The sequence below is a fragment of the Lampetra fluviatilis genome, unplaced genomic scaffold (assembly GCF_964198595.1).
Source record: "Lampetra fluviatilis unplaced genomic scaffold, kcLamFluv1.1 SCAFFOLD_1354, whole genome shotgun sequence".
In the NCBI taxonomy this organism is placed as follows: domain Eukaryota; kingdom Metazoa; phylum Chordata; class Hyperoartia; order Petromyzontiformes; family Petromyzontidae; genus Lampetra; species Lampetra fluviatilis.
In genome coordinates, this window is record NW_027620436.1 from 9,434 (window position 1) to 19,549 (window position 10,116).

At 47.2% G+C, this 10,116-nt stretch overlaps 1 long non-coding RNA gene across 1 annotated transcript; it reads right to left on the bottom strand.

Moving 5' to 3' along the window:
• Positions 1-6,477: 6,477 nt before the first annotated feature.
• On the bottom strand, positions 6,478-10,116 carry LOC144953884 (uncharacterized). The gene is made up of 3 exons (XR_013640928.1): positions 10,050-10,116; positions 8,731-8,787; positions 6,478-6,543 (listed from the first exon to the last, which is right to left on the bottom strand). It is a non-coding gene; the product is annotated as an uncharacterized LOC144953884 (long non-coding RNA).

The following is a 10,116-nucleotide window of genomic DNA, read 5'->3' on the forward strand; positions in this document are numbered from 1 at the left end:
GTTGATAACATGACTTCTGCTTCTGCTGACTCACTGTCAGCCAAATGCAAAGCTAACCTGATTTCTAAATTCAACCTCCTATCTAAGAAGAAACCAGAGCCACACATCGCAAAGCTGGATGTTAACAAGACCGTGATTAATCAGAGTAACATCCCAATTTCTGACACTCTAAAAACGGTACTGGCCAAAGGACTAAATTTCGCCGTCACCCCTAAATATATACCAGTAGAGGATATGATTTCCCAGATTGATGTAGCCCTCAGAGGCATAGGACACATCCATGCGGATGTAGCAAGAGCTGAAATAGCTACTATTCTTAAGAATGCTAAGAAACCCACTAGTAACATCAGCAAAAACGAACGCTCTGAACTCGCGGACCTAAAAAAGAGAGATGATATAGTCATCCTCTCGGCAGACAAGGGCAATGCCACGGTCATCATGGATAAAGATTCATACAACAACAAAATCCTGGACCTTCTTAATGATGGGAGTTACTCCAAAATTAAAAACGATCCCACTAAAAGGCTAACGACGAAAACCAACAGTATCATCACGAGTTCGACTTCCCTAATCGAACCAAGCAAACGTCCCTCTCTAAAACCATCGGCGGCAAGACCTCCCAGACTCTATGGTCTTCCCAAAATCCATAAGGAAGGCACCCCGCTACGACCCATCGTGTCGACGATAAACTCTCCTACGTACAAACTAGCCCGTTTTCTATCAGATACTCTGCTCCCTTTCACAGGCAAGACCTCTTCAGCAGTACTCAACTCAACCCAATTAGTCTCTATGGTTAAGGACATGGTACTATCTCCTGATGACATCCTCGTCAGCTTTGATGTAGTATCTTTGTTTACCAAAGTCCCAGTACCGGACACCCTAACAATAATTGAGGACTTAGTCCAACATGGATTGAATTCTGATGCACCTGCGCTGGTTAGGCATTGCCTCACCAACACCTATTTTACCTGGAATGGCACCTTCTACAAACAGAATGAGGGTACCCCTATGGGCTCCCCTTTGTCACCAGTTATAGCCAACATATTCATGGAAAAGTTTGAATCAGACGCCATCCAGACATCCACCCTGCGTCCTTCCCTGTGGAAGAGATATGTGGATGACACTTTCGTCATCTGGCCACATGGCCTCCCAGCATTGAACCACTTCTTGGACCACATCAATTCTAGACACCCATCCATCAGATTCACCATGGAAGTGGAGAAAGACGGTAAACTACCATTCTTGGATATTCTGTTTGAGAGGAGTCCTGACGGTTCCTTGGGACATTCTGTCTACAGAAAAGCCACCCACACAGACTCCTACTTGAAACCGGATTCCCACCACCACCCATCTCAAAAGAACTCTCTCATCAAAACGCTATACCACAGAGCACATGGCATTTCTGACAAACACCACCTGACCGGTGAATTAAGACATGTACATCGGGCCCTCAGGATGAACGGATACTCTGACCGTACTATCCGCCAAGCTGTCTCTCCCACCACACAGAAACAGCCACATGAAACTCCGACCAAAACCATCACGTTACCATACATAGCTGGCGTGACCAAAAAGATCTCCAAAATTCTAAACAAACATAAGATCCAAGTCCGATTCAGTACAGTGCATAAAATCCGTGATCTGATTCCATCTGTAAAGGATGTCGTTCCTGACTTACAGTATCCTGGAGTCTACAAATTGAGTTGCATTTGTGGTGATTGCTACATTGGAGAAACGAAACGTCATGTTTCTGATCGTGTCCGCGAGCACAAGTCAGATCTGAAACACGGCAGAACTGATTCTTCTGCCGTGGCCGATCATTGCTACAACTCGGTGGGCTCTCATGAAATTGTCTTTTCCGAGACCAAGGTTCTCTGCAAACCTCCCGGCTACCACCAAAGGTTTGTACACGAAGCCATACAAATATACAAACACAGACATAATTTCAACCGTGATGATGGGTACAAACTTAGTAATCATTGGAAAGATGTTATCAACCACGCAAAAAAGACTTAATCACAAATTTTTTGGACCATCTTATCTGACAGGCACTATTTTACTGTACTTTACCGAGTGTTAACATCCCCAGTTATTTTAACAGTACTCTCTTCATTGTTCAGCCAGCATTGGTATAAACATGGGCATTTTCGTTCTTTTGTCTATCATGTGTATCAGACCCCCCCTCCCCCTCTCTCTCCATTGTGTTGGCGTGTGCAGTAATTGGCCGCTTGCGCACAAGCGCTTCCACGTCCGTCGCCCACCCTTTTGGCCTCGCCCCCCCCCCCGCCCCCCCCCTCCCTCCCGATACGTTCCATTCATTGGCTACCATAGTCTGATGAGCTCCCCCTAAGTTTGTACCCATCATCATTTTCGTTCTTTTGTCTATCATGTGTATTAGACCTCCCCTCCGCCTCTCTGCCCATTGTGTTGGCGGGTGCAGTGGCTGGCCGCTTGCGCACAATCGCTCCATTGTGTTGGCGTGTGCAGTAATTGGCCGCTTGGGCACAAGCGCTTCCACGTCCATCGCCCACCCTTTTGGCCTCGCCCCCCTTCCCTCCCGATACGTTCCTTTCATTGGCTACCATAGTCTGATGAGCTCCCCCCTCCCTCTCCCTCCCCCCTCAACTCACTTTTAAGGGATTACATCTTGAATCATTGCCTCACTTGATGCAGCTAATCTGGCTGTGACGGTCCCACCTGATGACGGAGACTTGTGTTGCCTCCGAAACGTCGTGATTTGTTTTTATTTTATTTTACTTTCTACGTGACTTTACCGAAAAAAACCTAAGAAGATAAAACATCAAAATTAATGAAAATAAAATGAAACAAAAATCACGACGTTTCGGAGGCAACACAAGTCTCCGTCATCAGGTGGGACCGTCACAGCCAGATTAGCTGAATCAAGTGAGGCAATGATTCAAGATGTAATCCCTTATAAGCAAGTTGCTTTCTTACTGATGCAGCTAATATTGCTGATGATGGTACTGATGGTACTGATGATGATGATACTGATGATACTGCAGATGATACTGCTGCTGATGATGGTACTGATGATGATTGTACTGATGATGATGGTACTGATGATGATGATGATACTGATGATACTGTTGATGATACTGCTGATGATGATACTGCTGATGATGATACTGATGATGATGGTACTGATGATGGTACTGATGATGATGATGATGATACTGATGATGATGATACTGATGATGATGGTACTGATGATGATGATACTGATGATGATGGTACTGATGATGATGATACTGATGATGATGATACTGATGATGATGGTACTGATGATGATACTGATGATACTGATGATGATGGTACTGATGATGGTACTGATGATGATGGTACTGATGATGGTACTGATGATGATACTGATGATGATGATACTGATACTGATGATGATGGTACTGATGATGGTACTGATGATGATGATACTGATGATGATGGTACTGATGATGATACTGATGATGATACTGATGATGATGGTACTGATGATGATACTGATGATGATGGTACTGATGATGGTACTGATGATGATGATACTGCAGATATTGCTGATGATGGTACTGATGGTACTGATGATGATGATACTGATGATACTGCAGATGATACTGCTGCTGATGATGGTACTGATGATGATACTGATGATGATGGTACTGATGATGATACTGATGATGATGATACTGCAGATATTGCTGATGATGGTACTGATGGTACTGATGATGATGATACTGATGATACTGCAGATGATACTGCTGCTGATGATGGTACTGATGATGATGGTACTGATGATGGTACTGATGATGATGATACTGCAGATATTGCTGATGATGGTACTGATGGTACTGATGATGATGATACTGATGATACTGCAGATGATACTGCTGCTGATGATGGTACTGATGATGATGATACTGCAGATGATATTGCTGATGATGGTACTGATGATATTGCTGATGATGGTACTGATACTACTGATGATGATATTGCTGCCACTGATGATGATTCTGCTGATGAACATGATTCTGTGAATAATCTACAACCACCACCACCACCATCATCAATCTTATTCGGTTTTAAAGTAACACATTTCGTTAAAAGCAACGCGCAATTTTGGTAGAAACTAAAAATTTGAAGGTAAAAATTTCGATAAAAAAACCATTTTTACGAAGTAAAATTAAAGACTCACACAGAGACCCACAGACTCACACAAAGACCCACAGACTCACCACCACACAGAGACCCACAGACTCACACAGAGACCCACAGACTCACACAGAGACCCACAGACTCACCACCACACAGAGACCCACAGACTCACACAAAGACCCACAGACTCACCACCACAGAGACCCACAGACTCACCACACAGAGACCCACAGACTCACACAAAGACCCACATACTCACACAGAGACCCACAGACTCACACAGAGACCCACAGACTCACACACAGACCCCTAGACTCACACAGAGACCCACAGACTCACACAGAGACCCACAGATTCACACACAGACCCCTAGACTCACACAGAGACCCACAGACTCACACAGAGACCCACAGACTCACACAGAGACCCACAGACTCACACAGAGACCCACAGACTCACACAGAGACCCACAGACTCACACAGAGACCCACAGACTCACACAGACACCCACAGACTCACACAGAGACCCACAGACTCACACAGAGACCCACAGACTCACACAGAGACCCACAGCATCCCACAGAGACCCACAGACTCACACAGAGACCCACAGACTCACACAGAGACCCACAGCATCCCACAGAGACCCACAGACTCACACAGAGACCCACAGACTCACACAGACCCATAGACTCACACAGAGACCCACAGACTCACACAGACCCATAGACTCACTACATAGAGACCCACAGACGCACACAGACCCATAGACTCACACAGAGACCCACAGACTCACCACCACACAGAGACCCGTAGACTCACACAGAGACCCATAGACTCACCACCACACAGAGACCCATAGACTCACCACCACACAGAGACCCATAGACTCACCACAACACAGCATATTTGGAGGCAAAAAACCTCTGGTCTGACACCACAGAGGGTATCTGGAGGTAAAAACCTCTGGTCTGACACCACAGAGGGTATCTGGAGGTAAAACCCTCTGGTCTGACACCACAGAGGGTATATGGAGGTAAAAACCTCCGGTCTGACACCTGGGGAGAGCTCTGGAGAGTGGGTGGATGAGTGGGTGAGTGGGTGAGTGAGTGGCTGAGTGAGTGTGCGAGTGAGTGAGTGGGCGAGTGAGTGAGTGGCTGGGTGAGTGGGTGAGTGAGCGAGTGGGTGAGTGGGTTAGTGAGTGACTGAGTGAGTGGGTGGGTGAGTGGGTGAGTGAGTGAGTGGGTGAGTGACTGAGTGAGTGGGTGAGTGACTGAGTGAGTGAGTGGCTGAGTGAGTGAGTGGGTGAGTGAGTGGCTGAGTAGGTGAGTGAGTGACTGAGTGAGTGGGTGGGTGAGTGGGTGAGTGAGTGAGTGGGTGAGTGGGTGGGTGAGTGGCTGAGTGAGTGAGTGAGCGAGTGAGTGGGCGAGTGAGTGAGTGGCTGAGTGAGTGGGTGAGTGAGCGAGTGGGTGAGTGGCTGACTGAGTGACTGACTGAGTGACTGAGTGAGTGGGTGAGTGAGTGACTGAGTGAGTGGGCGAGTGAGTGAGTGGCTGAGTGAGTGAGTGGGTGAGTGAGTGGCTGAGTGGCTGAGTGAGTGCGTGGCTGAGTAGGTGAGTGAGTGACTGAGTGAGTGACTGAGTGACTGAGTGAGTGGCTGAGTGAGTGAGTGGCTGAGTGACTGACTGAGTGACTGACTGAGTGAGTGGCTGAGTGAGTGAGTAAGTGACTGAGTGACTGACTGACTGACCGACTGACCGACTGACCGACTGACTGAGTGACTGAGTGACTGACTGAGCGAGTGAGTGGCTGAGTGAGTGAGTAAGTGACTGAGTGAGTGACTGACTGACTGACCGACTGAGTGACTGACCGACTGACTGACCGACTGACTGAGTGACTGAGTGACTGAGCGAGCGAGCTGAGTGACAAAACTACCACAACCTCTGCCTCTTATACTCAACAACCTCCGAATCGAACTCAGACTCACCGCCACCACCACCACCACCGCCACCACCACCACCACCACCACCACCGCCACCGTAGTCATAACATTGAGCGAGCGGGTGAGCGAGTTGGCGAGCGGTCGGGTGAGCGAACGGGCGAGCGTGCGGGTGAGCGAACAAGCGAGCGGATCGGGCGAGCAAGCGGGTGAGCGTGTGGGTGAGCGTGCGTGCGGTACGAATCTGCATAGTGACCTCCCAGACCCTGTGAGTGTTGACCAACGTAGAAGCCTTCTGGCGAAGCTTCTGGAGATGGTAGCAAGTGCGTCGGTGGGGGAGGGGTGGTGGTGAGATTGGTGGTGAGCGTGGTGGAGCTGGTGAGCGTGTTGGTGAGCGGTTGGGAGTGGGGGGGTGAGGGGCAGGAACGTTTCCGGCGTTGCTGTGGTGGGTAGGGGAGGGGAGAGAAAAAATCATCATCATCAGTAGTAGTATCATCATCATCAGTAGTAGTATCATCAGTAGTATCATCATCATCAGTAGTATCATCATCATCAGGAGTAGTAGTAGCATCATCAGTAGTAGTAGTATCATCATCATCATCAGTAGAAGTATCATCATCAGTAGTAGCATCATCAGTAGTAGTAGTATCATCATCAGTAGTTGTAGTAGTATCATCATCATCAGTAGTAGTATCATCATCATCAGTAGTAGTACCATCATCAGTAGTAGTATCAACATCATCAGTAGTAGCATCATCATCATCATCAGTAGTAGCATCAGCTGAGTGAGTGAGTAGGCCAGTGAGTGGGTGAGTGGGTGGGTGGGTGAATAGGTGAGTGAGTGGGTGAGTGAGTGAGTGAGTAGGTGAGTGAGTAGGTGAGTGGGTGGGTGAGTAGGTGAGTGGGTGAGTGAGTGGGTGAATGAGTGGGTGAGTAAGTGGGTGAGTGAGTGAGTAGGTGAGTGAGTAGGTGAGTGGGTGGGTGGGTGAGTAGGTGAGTGGGTGAGTGAGTGGGTGAATGAGTGGGTGAGTGAGTGAGTAGGTGAATGAGTGGGTCCGTGGGTGGGTGAGTGAGTGGGTGAGTGAGTGAGTAGGTGAGTGAGTGAGTAGGTGAGTGAGTGAGTAGGTGAGTGAGTAGGTGAGTGGGTGGGTGGGTGAGTAGGTGAGTGGGTGAGTGAGTGGGTGAGTGAGTGAGTAGGTGAGTGAGTGGGTCCGTGGGTGGGTGAGTGAGTAGGTGAGTTAGTGAGTGAGTAGGTGAGTGAGTGAGTAGGTGAGTGAGTGAGTGAGTAGGTGAGTAGGTGAGTGAGTGAGTAGGTGAGTGAGTGAGTAGGTGAGTGAGTGAGTAGGTGAGTGAGTGAGTAGGTGAGTGAGTAGGTGAGTAGGTGAGTGAGTGGGTGAGTGAGTAGGCGAGTAGGTGAGTGAGTAGGTGAGTGGGTGGGTGAGTGAGTAGGTGAGTGAGTAGGTGAGTAGGTGAGTGAGTAGGCGAGTGAGTAGGTGAGTAAGTGAGTGGGTGAGTAGGTGAGTGGGCGAGTAAGTAGGTGAGTGGGTGAGTGAGTGAGTGAGTGAGTAGGTGAGTGAGTAGGTGAGTGAGTGGGTGAGTGAGTGAGTGAGTAGGTGAGTGAGTAGGTGAGTGAGTAGGTGAGTGAGTGAGTGAGTAGGTGAGTGAGTGGGCGAGTAAGTAGGTGAGTGAGTGGGTGAGTGAGTGAGTGAGTAGGTGAGTGAGTAGGTGAGTGGGTGGGTGAGTAGGTGAGTGGGTGAGTGAGTGGGTGAATGAGTGGGTGAGTAAGTGGGTGAGTGAGTGAGTAGGTGAGTGAGTAGGTGGGTGGGTGGGTGGGTGAGTAGGTGAGTGGGTGAGTGAGTGGGTGAATGAGTGGGTGAGTGAGTGGGTGAGTGAGTGAGTAGGTGAATGAGTGGGTCCGTGGGTGGGTGAGTGAGTGGGTGAGTGAGTGAGTAGGTGAGTGAGTGAGTAGGTGAGTGAGTGAGTGAGTAGGTGAGTGAGTAGGTGAGTGGGTGGGTGGGTGAGTAGGTGAGTGTGTAGGTGAGTAGGTGAGTGAGTAGGTGAGTGAGTAGGTGAGTGAGTAGGTGAGTAGGTGAGTGAGTAGGTGAGTGAGTAGGTGAGTAGGTGAGTGAGTAGGTGAGTGTGTAGGTGAGTGGGTGAGTGAGTAGGTGAGTGAGTAGGTGAGTGAGTAGGTGAGTAGGTGAGTGAGTAGGTGAGTAGGTGAGTGAGTAGGTGAGTGAGTAGGTGAGTAGGTGAGTGAGTAGGTGAGTGTGTAGGTGAGTAGGTGAGTGAGTAGGTGAGTGTGTAGGTGAGTAGGTGAGTGAGTAGGTGAGTGTGTAGGTGAGTAGGTGAGTGAGTAGGTGAGTAGGTGAGTGAGTAGGTGAGTAGGTGAGTGAGTAGGTGAGTGAGTAGGTGAGTAGGTGAGTGAGTAGGTGAGTGTGTAGGTGAGTAGGTGAGTGAGTAGGTGAGTGTGTAGGTGAGTAGGTGAGTGAGTAGGTGAGTGTGTAGGTGAGTAGGTGAGTGAGTAGGTGAGTAGGTGAGTGAGTAGGTGAGTAGGTGAGTGAGTAGGTGAGTGAGTAGGTGAGTGAGTAGGTGAGTAGGTGATGTGAGCAGGTGAGTGAGTGGGCTACCTGGTGTCCATTGTGACTCTGTGATCTCAAGTCTCCGAATGCAAACGGAACCAAATCCTGAAGACAGACAGAGACAGTGAAGATGATGATGATGATACTGCTACTGATGATGATGATGATGATACTGCTACTGATGATGATGATGATGATACTACTACTACTGATGATGATGATGATGATACTACTACTACTGATGATGATGATGATACTACTACTACTGATGATGATGATACTACTACTGATGATGATGATGATACTACTACTACTGATGATGATGATGATGATACTACTACTACTGATGATGATGATGATACTACTACTGATGATGATGATGATGATACTACTGATGATGATGATGATGATGATACTACTGATGATGATGATGATGATACTACTGATGATGATGATGATACTACTACTGATGATGATGATACTACTACTGATGATGATGATACTACTGATGATGATACTACTGATGATGATACTACTACTGATGATGATGATGATACTACTGCTGATGATGATACTACTGCTGATGATGATGATACTACTGCTGATGATGATGATAGTACTGATGATGATGATGATACTACTACTGATGATGATGATTCTGCTACTGATGATGATGATGATAGTACTGATGATGATACTACTACTGATGATTACTACTACTGATGATGATGATGATAGTACTGATGATGATACTACTACTGATGATGATACTGCTACTGATGATGATGATGATGATTCTGCTACTGATGATGATGATGACACTACTACTGATGATGATGATGACTCTGCTACTGATGATGATGATGATGATACTACTACTGATGATGATGATGATACTACTACTGATGATGATGATGACACTACTACTGATGATGATGATGACACTACTACTGATGATGATGATACTACTGATGATGATGATGATACTACTACTGATGATGATGATGACACTACTACTGATGATGATGATGACACTACTACTGATGATGATGATACTACTGATGATGATGATGATACTACTGATGATGATGACGACACTACTACTACTGATGATGATGATACTACTACTGATGATGATGATACTACTACTGATGATACTACTGATGATGATGATGATACTACTGATGATGATGATGACACTACTACTGATGATTATGATACTACTGATGATGATACTACTGATGATGATGATGATACTACTGATGATGATGATGATACTACTGATGATGATGATGATACTACTGATGATGATGATGATACTACTGATGATGATGATGATACTACTGATGATGATGATGAATCTGGACCTGGGGTCTCCTCGGGGCTGCAGAAGGCCGGGGTGCTGCTGCTGGTGGTCACGGGACCGCGAAGGCC